Below are 15,671 nucleotides of genomic sequence, written 5' to 3' on the forward strand. Positions count from 1 at the left end.
GAAGGGGTGATCATAGAAAAAAATAAGTACACCTGTACCCGTGGATAGTTGTGTACTTATTTTTTTCTATGATCACCCTTTCCTTAAACATCGCTTCATTTCTCCACCAAAACTATCAGTTTATCCCATAGAAACCTAGGCATATGCTCATTCACAGTTGCCTGTTGTATGCTCAAATCAATAATATATTATTGAGTTGATCTTACGGGATCAACTTGCTTGCTCAATTCTTGTATAGTCAACAAATATTTACTGAGCATCTACTATGGGCAGGTATTGCTCTAAGTTCTGGGACACAGCAACTAATGAAAGAGACAAAAATTACTGCTCTTGTGGGATCCGTATTGCAGCGGTCATAAATGGATAACAAACACATTAATAAATAAGACATATGGTGTTTCAGGTGGTAGTAAGTATGAAGGAGAGAAATAAGTAAGGAGTGTTCTTGTGGAAGGTGCAATTTTAAATATGCTGTTTATAGAAGCTCTCCCTGGGAAGGTGACCTTTGAGCAAAGATGTGAGGGAAGAATAAGCCATGTAGTGTTACCACACTCCCTCCTTCTCTACTGGTGATATTAATGTAAAAGGACATTATCTATCAGGAAAAGTGACAATAGTTAGTTCCTGGGATATAGGGTGACATAGATTGATATGAAATGAACAATGAACCACTTAGGAAGGAAGAAAAGCATCAGCATTTGGTGCTAAATATTAAGGTTGGTGCTAGGGGTATAGGGAGCCATGAACAAGACCGTAGCCCTACTTTTTCTTACAGGGCGGCCACTAAGAAAATCGACCGGTATGCTATGGAAAGAGTGTCATGATGGGGGTGACTCCCCAGGAAGTCAGAGCAGTGGCATCTTGCTGAAAGGGGATTGCTGACTAGGTAAAGGGATGGGGGGAAAAGAGGGAAGGGCATTTTAGGTTGTTTGAGTATCACGCACAAAGGCCGGAGGTGAAGAAAGTAAGGTACATTTGGAGGAATAGAAATACATCAGCATGTGTGGGACTCAGAGGTAAGGAGAAGAGAGAGGACTACTTTATGTAAATCAGCACTTGCCACGCTGCATTCTATGAAATACTGTGCCCCTTCACACGTGTAAAGATGTTTCACGGGAGGCAGAGGTAAACACTTGACCACAAAGATCAACGCCCCAGTGGGTCAGCAGGAACTAAGCAATGTCCCCACTCTTTTTTTTTTTTAACCCTTTTAGTAGTTTAGGCCTATTACTACTTGCATAAATTTGAAAGTCTGTGCAAATGAGGTAAGTGGAAGATTTACATTTGGTTAGGAATCTTTCAATGATTTTTTAAAAAGGGAAATATCCTATTAAAACATAATCTCAAATATTAATTATGAATCCCAAGAACATTCTCTATGGCAGACAGGCAGTGCTCATCAGTCATACTGATATGCCGTGAATGCATTATTCGTGTCCTGAGATAGCCACTTCTGTTCTCAAGAGAGGCCAGGTGGGATATAGGGACTCTCCAGCTGCAAACTTCCAGGCTGTGGTGCACACACACTATTGTGCTGTGCAAATACTATCATTTTCTCTGAATGTCACAACATGAAATGGATGGGAAGCACTAGGCTGAGGTGCTCGTCTTGGCTTTATTGTCAGTGTTTTTTCTCATTATCTGTGAAATTTTGATCTTCAGATACCAATGTGTCTTCTACTCAAGAGAGACTATACTCTCTCCATACTTCTAACACATATGTAGTTTAGCAAGCCATTATAAAATATTTCATTATTAGTGATACCTGTTTCACGAAGACTTAAGAGGAATTATTACACAATCACACAATTAGATAATTATCACATAATTATTGAACCTACATTATGTTTCAGGCTCCTGATGATCTATGGGGTTGGCATATTAAACACTACAGAGGACACACAAATTGGTGTGAAGAGAAAGTTTAAATTCTAGAATTATCACTCACCAGCTGTGTGATCTTGGCAAGTTACTTAACATCCCTGTGCCTCAGTTTCCTAATCTATGAAATAGGGGATAATTATCATATGTACCTTCTTAGCTGGTTGACAAAAATAAACAACCTTTTTAGTTAATTGATAAAATAAGAACAACCCCATGTGTTTGTTGCAAGGATTAAATGTGTTATTGCCTGTGGGGTTCAGAATAGTACTGGTCATAAAATAAATGCTATAAAAATATTAGCTATTATTTTTATTTTCAGGGATTCCCAAGGTAGGTGGAGAGGCGAAGTTGATCAGATATTTCTGCTTGGGGAGGAACTCGGTGGTGCAGGGGATTTGTCTGAAATGATTCCCTGCTTCTGAAATGTTTATGGCACAGTTTCCAGTGATGTCTTGAGTAGAATGTTCCTGTTCATTATTTCACCTCCCCTGATGGTTGATCATTTTAGGAGCCTATAATGGGCTAGTTACTCTTTGAGCTTTGAGCAATCCAATAACGTTCGAATACATTCTTTTTCTGTGTAAGTTAGTCTGAGTTTGTCTTTGTTTGTAAACCAAAACTCTGACTAGCATATCCCCATTTGGATGTTTAGGAAAAAGGTTCAGAAGGATTATGGGTCTTGCTTCCGTTCTTGAAGCTAGTGAACAGTAGAGAAGACATTCAGCATAGAACATCCTTGCTCTATGGCTTTGTTAAGTCTTCTATCAAATGATCAATAAATTCGTTTAATAAATGTTTTGGTATTTGAAAGGAAAGTTTAAAATTTTTTTTTAGAACAACATAGGCAATTGCCAGTTGAATCCTGAAATATTTAATGGCATGGGTAAATGCTCGTTGGTAAATGCTCTGCCTAATATTATGATCTTGACGTTTGTCATTGTTCATCTGGAATGCCCACTGTTGTGCGAAGCTCGATGTGAACCAAATTAATTTTGAACTACATTATAATGTGTGCAATTAGGGTTACGTGGCGAAGTGTAAATGATGGCACTTTACAGTATTGATTTAGTTAAGTGATAACAATAAGCTATGATTTAAATATTTAACAGTAAGTTCTAGAGAAAATTATTATAGAATATAGCATAAATAGAGGCAAACTATTGAAATACCCTTCAGAGAATGATGAATGCTATGAATTTAATGGCCCAGGTTCCTGACCCTGTGATATTTCTTTAATCTGAACTACCAAAGTTATTGTGTCGATTCATGAACTTCAGCCAGTGACATTATAATTTCTCCAGGCTTGTATGGTATCTTGTAGAAGTGATTTGGTCTATAGGCTTGGATGATGATGGTAGGGTTATCAAAGCAGTTTAGGGTCCAAAATGCCAAACCAAACCATAAATTCAGGGAGTAAGTAGGAATTAAAATTGAATCATTAAGCCAGAGATGCTAGCCACAGTTGAGTGTAAAGTCAGGAATGAAGGAGCCACAGTCTTGTGTCAAGAAGAAATGAGAACTGGGGAGATCAAAGGCAGGACGACGTGGGGAGAGTAGTGGATAGGACAACAGTAGAGGCAGGGAGGTGTGTATCTGGGCCTTCTCCATGCCTGGATGCCAAAGATGGCGATTCTCTGCTTTGGGACACACATTAACTTCTTTGGGACAATACCTGTGAGATTCTGACAAGGAGTTTCTGCGTAGACGTATCCACCCCTTTCTGTGTGCGTAAAGACCACGTAGCCAATCTGATGACATCTGCACTAGTTGAGAAACTAATTCAATAAGTTATGGGACATGACCTCTAAACCCTGGAAGTGAGAGAAAATAATTCTTTTTTGCACTAATCTCCAGCTTTGATTTTTAAAATTAATTTACGTACCCAGATAAAAAATGGAAGGGAACAGAAAGGCTTATCATGGAAAACATTAGTCCCCTGTACACGGTCCATGTGCCCAGTTTCATTTGCCAGAAGAAGTGAATCGAAATGGTTTTGGTATTTATTTGTTCTGTTATATATACTTATATACATACTTATATATATATATATATATATATATATATATATATACTTATATTACTTTATTGATACATCTACTCACATAGATTTAAAAGAATAGGATTTAATTGACACTGTACTCTCTTTTCCTATCCTTTTGTCATAATTTTTGATGCTGTTCTTCTGTTAGTTACCTTTACGTCTTTAAGGGATATGTTCTTTCTTACTCCTTCCAATGTGAGCACTTTCTCTTAATGGCCTCTGTCACCTTGAAAGATGCTGCTGCTGACACCTCTACTCATGCCTTTGTCCCTACTTCTCACCCCTCGCACCTTGTGTCTGATCCTCCTTTTACATTCTTAACATTATAATGTTTATATTGTGTCCTGCAACCACAAGAAAGATTGCATACTTGTACATAGGTTGATTCAAAAAAGTTTAAAATCTACCAGTGAGTCTGTTCTGTTCATTTCTTTAGAGGTTTTCTTTAATCTGCTGTTTTTCTACACATGTCTGGTGATCTTCAGTTGTTTGTTCATGTTTATGAATTGAGGATTGAAGAAAACTAGTCTATGCTTCTCTCATGTGTGTAAGGCATTTTCCCACTAGGTCTTTTCACTGAGTAGGATGTATTACTCTGAGCTTTCTGTTTGGAAAGGGCTTACCAACTGCCCTTATCAACTTGAGGATGAGAAAGACAGAGGCTAGTTTTTAAATTAGGGTCCCCAACATACAGAAAGGGGAAGGCTTTCTTCTGGAGTTCCAAAAGCCACCCTGTCAGCCCTCTATTTCCACAGTAGTTTGGTCAATTTATTTAAAGTTCTCCGATGTTTGCCAGCTTCCTGGGAGAAGAGAATGAAGGACATTTCAGGCTTAAACCATTTCTTTTTTTATAGAAACAGAAAGTAGGAAAGTGGTTGCTGAGGAAGGTGGCACAGGAAATAGGAAGAGGCTGGGAAAAGGTACAAAGTTCTGGTTACAAATGAGTAAGGTCTGAGGATCAACTGTAACATAGTGACCATAGTTGATAAAATTGTGTTGTATAATTAAAATTGCTAAGACAGTAGAACTTAAATGTTCTCACCCAAACAAACAAACAAAACCCCAGTAAAAATGTGAAGTGATCGTTGTGTTAAGTCCATGGAAGAATCCTTTTACAATGTATATGCGTATCAGATCATCACATTGAACGCTTTAAATATCTTACACTTTTTGTCAATTATATGTCAATTAAACCGAAAAAGAAATACATCAGTTCTGAAGATATTTCCATGCCCTACTCCTTTCTCTATCTTGCCCTGGCCAATCTTGAGTCTGGAAGCTCTCCGAAGCCTGGCTTGAAAGATAAAACCCCCGCATATTTTGCACTGCTGGTTTTAATCTGTCAACAGGCTTCCATTCTGTTTCTGTTGTTTGGAAATTTGTTAAAAATCTCTTATCTTTGGATGGACCATTTTCTCAGATGTAATGGTTTTATTTATGTATCATCGTTTCATTGGGGATATTGGGAAGGGCGGAGATGAACACGGGATTAGGTCTGTATTCTTGAATCAGAAAACCGACAGTGACTTTTTGGCACCTCTTTGGTAAGATTTCACAAACTCTCCTCAAATTAAAAAGAAAAGAAGTGAGGTTGCTATATTTATAGTGCTTTGAAATATGCATGAAGCTACTTACATTTTTAATATTCTTCATCAAGGACATAGAACAAGATCCTAGCCTGATGTAATTAAGGCATCCGTTTTCTCTGACACGTGAATCCCTGCAAGTTTCTGGAAGATCAGAGTAAGAGGGACATTTAGATCCTATAGTAAATTCTGATTTTTCCCATGGGCAAATCCAAGGTTGTTTTTGTTTGCTCGATAGTTTCTGTCTGTGCAGTGGTGGCGGTGGGGGGAGAGAATAATTGAGAAAACCTTAAAAAAAATTCAAAACATCAAAGTCAGCCTTGAAGAAAATATCTCGCTGGAAATCTTGAAAATGCAGCTTCTCCTGCTTCTCTGCTGCCTGATTTTGAGAGGAGGACAAGTCTCTGAGAGCAGTCATGTGACCATGAGTTGCGAATGGAGCCCAGGCTACCACCTCAGTTTACACGGTGAGGAAGAGGGAGCAGGGCTTCAGCAGCAAAAGGTTTAAAATGAGTGTGAACGCAAAGATTTCTAAAAAATACAAATTAGGGATGGACTCATAGGTGCGAAACAAAATATGGAGGTTCAGGGTTATAGTCATTATTGAATAAACCAAGTGCAGATTTCATGTTTCTAAATAATGTGGAGATGTGGGTCAAAAACTGAAAATTATTCCTTGAGAGTTGATTTGTTAATTTACTTATTTAATCCATTTATTAATTCCACGATTCCATTATTAAATAATTAAATAATTATTAAATTAATAATCATTAAATTATTAAATAATTCCACTATTTATTGGGTAACTATAAAGCTGCTTACACTGAGAATTCGGGGGATCTAATGGGGGAAAATTCAGATTTAGGTTTTGTTCATAAAGGCATTACGATCTAAGTAGATCCCGACAACTAAAAAGGCAATAGTTTTTCCCAAAATTTAGTTAGAGCCAAAGCAAATCAAGGTAAGTCAGCAGATTTTTGCCATGACTAGTGTTTCCATCCAGGCCAATTAAAGTTAAGTAATTTATGAGATTTTAAAAACACAAATATTGGCATTCCTGAAATAAATACATTAGAATATGGTAAGTCTAAACCACCAATTAGAAATTAGCTCAGTAATATACCATTCTCAGCAAGATTCAGGTATAAATAACGTTGGTTCTCTAAATTTTGCAACGAGAAACTACCATTAATTTTTGAAGGCCTAGTGGTACCAAGGAGTTTGATGGGATACATAAACTTCTTTTCATTTCCAGCTGAGAAAACAGAAATGTGGCCATTGTTCCAGAATCAATGTGTGGTCAGATTCCAGAATCAACGTGTGGATTTTGATCAACACTTGCCGGCCCCTTTTCCCTTCTGATCGTTACCTGAATGTCTGCTTGTAATTATGGGATTTGATAAGGCAAGTGGAAGAGCTAGTGTAGAACCTAAAAATACTCTCTACCTTTAGAAATCAACCTGAGAACAAAATTTGATGAAAAGGGGTGGACTGAGCACAAGTGTAACAAGTTAAAGCTACATCAAAGGGATAGAAAGAAATCACCTGGTAATAAAAATGTTACTTCAATTGAAACTGGGCAAAAAGCCATAGGTACTGGACGGAGACTCTTTTTTTTTTAAATTTTTTTTTCAACGTTTTTTATTTATTTTTGGGACAGAGAGAGACAGAGCATGAACGGGGGAGGGGCAGAGAGAGAGGGAGACACAGAATCGGAAACAGGCTCCAGGCTCCGAGCCATCAGCCCAGAGCCTGACGCGGGGCTCGAACTCACGGACCGCGAGATCGTGACCTGGCTGAAGTCGGACGCCTAACCGACTGCGCCACCCAGGTGCCCCAAGAGACTCTTAAACATACTGAATTGTTTCTGGGCCAAACATTCATATATCTAGGGTAAAAAGTGAATTTTTTTTCTAGTAAATCGTGAGGCTACCTCAAAATGGGTCTCCTGCTGAGCTCCAGCGTTGAGCCATTGTTTATGAAGTTTCTTTCTTTCTGATTAAAGAATAGATATAGCTACATGCGTTCATGTAAAATGGATCGATCCAATGTTATCCATGTACAAGAATTTCTCAACAGAAATTCTGAAAAAAGTTGCAGGTTTGTTCCTTCACACAATTTTCTTTGATTACAAAAAAGTCATTTAACAGATTTCACTGAAATGCTTATTAAAACAATTAAGCATTCTTAGGATGTAACAGTATCTATACTTAAACTTAATACACTGAAACTAATAACCTATTGTGTTACATCTCAGGCTATTGCGTTCATTGCTTTGTCAACATTGAGGATTGATTAAGATCTGTTTCCTTATTATACCGGAGAATGCTGACACAGGAAATAGGATTGTTTTGTCAGAACTGGTATGTAATGGGGAGGTACAGTAAAATTTTATCAAATGAAGTTACCGAACATTGGGATATATTGAGAAAACTAGTTTGTGACTTGGTATTATTCCTATAGATAGTAATGGTTTGTGTGTAAGTAGCAGACAATTTATACAAGTCAGGAAATTTTTGTAAAATTTTTTTTAGTGTTTATTTTTGAGAGAGAGAGAGAGACAGAGTGGAAGTAGGGGAGGGACGGAGAGAGAGGGAGACACAGAATCCGAAGCAGGCTCCAGGCTCCGAGCCGTCAGCACAGAGTCTGATATGGGACCTTAACCCATGAACCACCAGATCATGACCTGAGCCTGATTTGGACGCTCAACTGACCGAGCCACCCAGGAGCCCCAATTCAGGGAATTTTTGTATGGCGCTACAAGTTCACAAGCATGTATATTAGAGATAAGATGACGAAACTCCAGTAAGCCAGAGCTGAGCGCAGATTCAGATTGTTGGAGTCTTAGAGATATGAGCGCCCACAGGACAGGAAAACTTTCTCCTGGGGAGGCTGAATTCCAGATAGCCAGATACTTTATCGCAGGAGAACCATGATAACCCTGAATCCATAGCCACATAGTATATTGAAAGCTCCAAAGAACAGGGAGCAAGGAGATTCAGTGGAGGGAAGGGCTAGATAAAAATTAGCTTTACTTACAGATATGTCTGCATTCTGCAGCTCAAGCGATAACACCTAAGGAAATAGAGAAAATAAAATTCTGGTGTGAGAATTAAAGGGAACAGAGTGAAACATTGCTTCTGCAGAGTTTCCAAAAAAAAAAAAAAAAATCATCCTTGGTAACGGATGGATGCCAGGGCCAGTTAACAACAACAGCAACAACAACAGATAACATTTTTTGAGTGCTTACTCTTTGAGGATACTCTATTAAATAGTCTGCATGCATTAGCTATTTCTGTCCTCACAAATTCTTTCAGATAGGTGCTGTTATTTGATACATTTTACAGATGAGAAAACAAGTGCACCAGGAAGTAGAATGAGTACTCAGACTCAGGCTACTTGGTTCCAAATCTCATGTCCTTGACCTCTGAGTAACAGTGCCTCATATCTGAGAAGTCTGAGCAGTATTAAGGGAGCTACAGCAGAATCACACCTTGGGGAATTTGTCTGGCAGAGTGGGGAGCTTTCTGGGGAAAGCCAGTAAACCAGGAAATGTTCATTAAGAACGGGAATTTATGGGGAGAGTGTAGCTTGATCCTCTTGTAGATACTTAATACTCTGCCTTCTCCTGGGCATCAGTTAGGGGAGAAGGACACTTCTGTGGGGACAGCTGGGTGGCTCAGTCAGTTAAGCATCTGGCTCTTGGTTTTGCCTCAGGTCATGAACTCACGGTTCATGAGTTCGAGCCCCGTGTCAGGGTCCGTGCTGATAGTTTGGAAACTGCTTGGGATTCTTTCTCCTCTTCTCTCTCTCTGCCCCTCCCCTGCTCAGTCTCTAAACAAACAAACAAACAAACAAACTTAAAATAACTTAAAAAAAAAGGACACTTCTGATGAGTAAAGAAAGTGGTACCATTATAAATACCAGATCCATTACTTATTGCCCTAGGACCCTGATAATCAATTGGTGTAGCCAGAACCCTGGTTTACTTGTCACTCTTCAGGATACACAATATGCTACTATATCAAATCTTTTTTTTTTCGATTTTATAAGTATGCCAAAAATAAGACAGGGAGGTTGTGTTGAGTATAGTTGTAATTGTTTGAAGATATTCAGCTTACTAAAGAATTTAATAAATTTTTATTCAGTGCTTATTGTGTTCAGACACTGATCTAAGTGCTTGAGGGAGATGAGAAACAAAAAGACATATATTCCTACATACTTGGAGCCTGTCTTCTGATAGGGACAGGCAATAAATAACATGTGTAATAAATTCATAAATCATACAGGCTATTAGTAAGTGCTGTGAAAAGAATCAGAGTAAGGATGAGTGTAGGATTGGAAAGTGCATTTTAAGTAGCTTGGTCAGGCTAGAACTCATAGAAAAATGATGTTATTTGACCAATAATTTGAAGGAGGGGAGTAAGTTAGCCATGGAGGTGTCTGGGGGAAGAGGACTTCTTCAGTGGGAATATCCAATGCAAAGTCTCAGGTGTTCTATGTGTTTTATATTTGTTCTTCATTTGTGCCATGCAAGCTTGAGGGCTGAAGGGGTACTGAGTGTCTGTGGATGTTTTTTTTCCGATTGCTTATATTTCCCAGTGAAACAAGAAACAGAGTCATCAACTGAAAGCAAGAACATGAAAAAGGACAAGGAGGCTTGACGAACAATGGGAGTGGGTAGAATAGTCATGTTGGTGTGAGAAAGTAAACGGAGGGATTGGTTTGGTAGAGCTTCCATAAAAAAGTGTCACAGACTCGGGGTTTAAAAAAACACACACATATTGTCTCACAGCTCTGGGGTCTAGAAGTCTGAGATCTAAGTGTTGATAGGGTTGGTTTCTTCTGAGGTCTCTCTGCTTGACTTGGAGATGCCTGTTTTCTCCCTGGTCTTTCCTCTATACCATCTGTATCCAAATTTCCTCTTTTATTTCATTTTAGTTTTGAGAGAGAGGGAGAGAGGGAGAGAGATAGAGAGAGACAGAGAGAGCACACAAGTGGGGGAGGGGCAGAGAGAAAGAGAGACAGAGAGACAGAGAGAGACAGAATCTGAAGCAGGCTCCAGGCTATGAGCAGTCAGCAGAGCCTGACATGGGACTCGAACTCATGAACTGTGAGATCATGATCTGAGCCAAGATCGAGAGTCGGATGCTTAGCCAAATGAGCCACCCAGGTGCCCCCAAATTTCATCTTTTTATATTGACTCCAGAAATATTACATTAGGGCCACTCTTAATGACTCCATTTTAACTTAGTCACCCCTTTAAGGACCCCATTTCCAAATATTCTGGATACTCGGGGTTAGGACATCAACATACACATTTTGGGGGGACACAATTCCACCCAGAGAAATGGACTAGAGAAATATGGTATGATATGCTGCCAGAAGAGTCAGGGGTTAAGAGTTTGAGGATTTATATTTAAGCTTTAAATGACCTCTACTTTGCAGTTCCCAATATAGTATCTCTCAATTTCTTACCACTATCTGAGAAGACACAGACAAATATGAAAACTGAAACAATGTGAAAAACTAACCTAACAATCAAGAAGACCAAGAGGAGAAAAGAAGACACAAAAGGCACCCTGGAGGACCCCTAGCAACAATGGGTTTTGGATGTGGACTTTTTCAACTCAGAGAAACCAGACTTGGGTGGAAGAAAGGAATCAATCCCAGTGAAGAAAATTGCACCAGAATAATTACCACTGGAGAGTGGATATGGGATTCTGCACAATAATCTGCTCTCTAGGTATAAATGCAATCAAGTAATTGGACCATCATCCATGCACGACTGGGAGCATCGTGGACAAATCACAAAAAGGGTCTGCTGGACGACATCCATCTCTATATGTTCTGACTCACTCAAGTAGAAGAGGAATGGGGTCATGGGGACAAACAGTGCAGGACAAGGAAAAGGAGCATCATCATGAAAACGTGGAGAAGATGAATCTGGAAGTTATTAAGTCATTGAAAAGAAAACCTCACAGAGAATGAAAAAAAAAATCTCATTAAAAATCAAGAAGACATCATTCCAACAAAATAGGATCAGAAAGTCCTAAAGAGAGACTAGGCAGTCGTTACATAAGATATGATTAAAGAGATATTTGAGACAAAGAAGGATGGCAAGATGGTTCAAAGTAAAATAGTTGATTAATAATTCACCCTGAATTGAGCAAGGGTCAGAGCTGCAAGGGTAGGGAACAGGATTAGGGATCTGAGGAGAAAATTCAGCGGTTCTTTGAGAATGCAAGGATAAATGATAAAAAGATGGAAATGAAAGAACGAATCTCATTGCTGAATACAAGATACCAAAAATTAATAGGAGACAATAATCAAAACCCAAATCAATTAAAACTACCTTGTGTGTGCAGATTGGAAGACACCACATTTCAGGCACTGAGAACGTATTATATCTTAACATATCATGGGTCCGCCAAAAGGAAACAACAACAAAATAAAATGGACAACTCCCTCCAGTACCGCAAGTCTTTTGTAAACATCCACTCGGAAAAAAGGACATCGTCTACCAAAATGTCTAACACAACACAAAGCACCAAAGATATTCAACATATTTTGCATGATTTTAATTTGGTGTGATTCTTGTATGATCAGCTAATTTGTCTTTGGTTTGTAAAGGGAGATAAAAAGATATTCAAATACAGAAATGATTCTTTAAAAATGACCCCTCTATGATATTCTTGAGAAAAAAAGAATCCCTCAATAGCACACCAGTTGACAGACATGAGATCAAGTCATAAGCTGAATGACCCGTCGAGGAGATAAAAAAGACTAAAAGTAAGTAAATTGTAATATTAGGTGGAATGAGGAAGAATATGGAAGCAGAATAATGTAAAAATATTTTCATTCAAAAATAAAAACAAAGGCATTTAAAATATGTCATATTAAAGATCACATAACAATTGCTGTATAATATCTCAGATATATTGAAAAAGACCAGTATATTAAATGAGAAAACGTGAAAACTTAAAAGGTTGGCACTAGTAAATGGAATATATGTCTTCTAACATACTTCAGATTATGTAAGTAAAATACAAGTTTTTAAAAAGTCCATAGTTAAGAAAGCAAAGGAAACAGCAAGAACATAATATAATAGAAACCAGACCAAACGTTGCAGCTATAATTGAGATGAGAAAAAAGATTTGTATATGCTGTTTGAGACAAATCAGCCTTTACAAGCAGCATCATTAAATGACATTGCTCTAGATATTTTGTGGCAATTAAACTTTTTTTGGTAATGTTTATTTTTGAGAGAGAGAGAGAAAGGGGCAGAGAGAGAGAGAGAGGAGGGAGACATGGACTCCTAAGCAGGCTCCAGGCTCTGAGCTGTTAGGACAGAACCCAATGCAAGTCTCAAACTCACAATCAGTGACATCATGACCTGAGCTGAAGTCGTACGCTTAACAGACTGAGCCACCCAGACACCCCTTGTGGCAATTTTTGAAGTAACAAAGATCACGAAAAAAAATCTGAAAACCATATAAAACTGAGAAGGGAAGTTTTAATTTAAAAATGGAGCTCCTGGGGGCACGTGGGTGGCTCAGTTGGTTAAGTGTCTGACTTCAACTCAGGTCATGATCTCATGGTTTGTGAGTTCGAGCCCCGCGACAAGCTCCGTGTTGACAGCTTACTCAGAGCCTGGAGCCTGGAGCCTGCTCAGGATTCGGTCTCCTTTTCTCTCTGCCCCTCCCCTGCTCACATTCTGTCTCTGTCTCTCTCAAAAATAAATAAACATTAAAAAAAAAAAAGTTTAAAAATGGAACTGCTGGGTGAGGTAAGACAAAAATCAAGTTTATTAAAAACATGTCATATAAAAACATATAAAAGCAGTTCAAATAAAAAAACAGGCAGTTTTATTAGGGAAATGGAGGAGTTATAATATTGGAATCATATATGTAGAATTCCAGGTAAAAAGCATTAAATGGCTGGAAAGCATTAGATGGGACAAGGAAAAGTTAAAGACTTTAACATAAAAATAAAAGTGTAAAGTACTAAAATAAAATTTTAGACAATTATGTAATGGGGGCAATGCCTCTCTAGGCCTGTGGCAAAGACAAAAACCTTAAAGGAAAAACTAGATAGATCATTAAGGCTCAGAATTTCAACCCTCTACATGTCTGAAGAGATAGACAAATAAATCAACAATACAATTAAAAGGTGACAGGGGCGCCTGGGTGGCTCAGTCGGTTAAGTGTCCGACTTCAGCTCAGGTCACGATCTCACGGTCCGTGAGTTCGAGCCCCGCGTCGGGCTCTGGGCTGATGGCTCAGAGCCTGGAGCCTGCTTCCGATTCTGTGTCTCCCTCTCTCTTTGCCCCTCCCCCGTTCATGCTCTGTCTCTCTCTGTCTCAAAAATAAATAAACGTTAAAAAAAAAAAAAAAAAAAAAGTGACAGCCAGGGGCACCTGGCTGGCTCAGTCGTTTGAGTATCAGACTTTGGCTCAGGCCATGATCTCACCGTCCGCGAGTTCGAGCCTTGCATCAGGCTCTGTGCTGATAGTTCAGAGCCTGGAGCCTGCTTCAGATTCTGCGTCTCCCTCTCTCTCCATCCCTTTCCAGCTCGTGCTGTGTCTCTCTCAAAAATAAAATAAAAACATTAAAAAAAATTAGAAAAAAAAGGTAACAGCCAATCTCGGGAAATATTCGCAATGTTAATGACAGACAAATGATGGAAGCATCTTAAACTCTTAAAAATATTAAACTCTTACAATAATAAATTATTTTAAATTAATTTAAATTAATAAAAATATTAAACTCTTAAAAGTAATAAAAATAACTGTACAACTCAAGGGAAAAATCCATAAAATGAGGCAAAGAATAAGAGAAATAGAAGCAGCACATAAATATGAGGAAGTTTAACCCAATTAGAGATCAAAGAAATGCAAAGTAAAATAACCATGGATTTTTACCTACTAAATTGACAAGTAGTCTTTTTTTTTTCCATTTTGTTTTAAAAATAATAATGACATCTTTAAGTTTGCTGGTAATTGAAAATTCTCATACTTTGTTGACTGGCATATAAATTAGCAATCTTTCTGGCATCTAAATTAGCCATCTTTCTTGAAGGCAATGTGTTAACTTGTATCAAAAGCCTTAAAATATTCATTTCCTTTGATTCAATAATTTCACTCCTGAGAATTTATTCTAGGGGAAAAAGTATTCACAAAACAATGTGTTATGAGGGTTTGGCACAGATGTACTTATGCTCTAAAATTATTTTTTCCTGTCGTATTTTACTAAAGACAAATCTTAGAGTGGAATACTTTGCAGACATTAAAGTTAACATTTATGAAATACATCTAATGACAGAAAATTCCCATGTTACAATATTCAATAAAGAGCAGGTTAATAAAGTTTCTTTACTCAAATTCTATTTTTTAAAAGTATATTTATGAAAAGAAAAGAGAACAAAAGGAAAAAATAGCAATGGTATTTTGGGATGGTAGACTTATCAGTGATTTTCAGTTTACTGTTTTATATATTTTCAAAATTAACTATAGTAATACATTAATTGTGTAATAAAATATGATATAAAATATGCACTGTTGGAAGAAAAGTAATTTGGGAATTTTTCCCCTTTAGCTTGAATCATGTGAATATTTTTCTACTTCAAAATTTTATTTCTGATTCCCCAGACAGAATTATGTATCCTTCTATTGTGACATCCATAAAATAAATACATTAAAATTTTTGTAAACATGTTTTTTTTAATCTCTTGCACTATAAGCCCCTCAGTTATAGGTATCCTATTTTATTAACATTAAAAACATAAAATGCCTAGCTAGTAAGGTATTTTTAACATATTGATAATACTTACTAAATATCTATTGAATGGATTTACTCTAGTTTGATTATAGAGATGGAAACTTACAGAAAGAGTAGTAAGTGGTTTACAAAATTATCCAATAATAAAAAACACTTTGAATGTGTATGTTTTAATTTTGTATCTTTTTAACTTGACAACTTGAATATTCATGTGTTTAAGAAATTTGCTCTGATCTTGTTAATCTTCTTTTATGTTTCATAGCCATTGATGTATTTCTTAATAGCCAATAGGAAACCTTTTATAAACACATTTTAAATAAATACAAGATTTAGAATACATTTATAACACTTAACAAATACTGCGGGCACATATTTCAAATC

This window comes from Panthera uncia (assembly GCF_023721935.1).
Source record: "Panthera uncia isolate 11264 chromosome B2 unlocalized genomic scaffold, Puncia_PCG_1.0 HiC_scaffold_24, whole genome shotgun sequence".
Classification (NCBI taxonomy): Eukaryota; Metazoa; Chordata; class Mammalia; order Carnivora; family Felidae; genus Panthera; species Panthera uncia.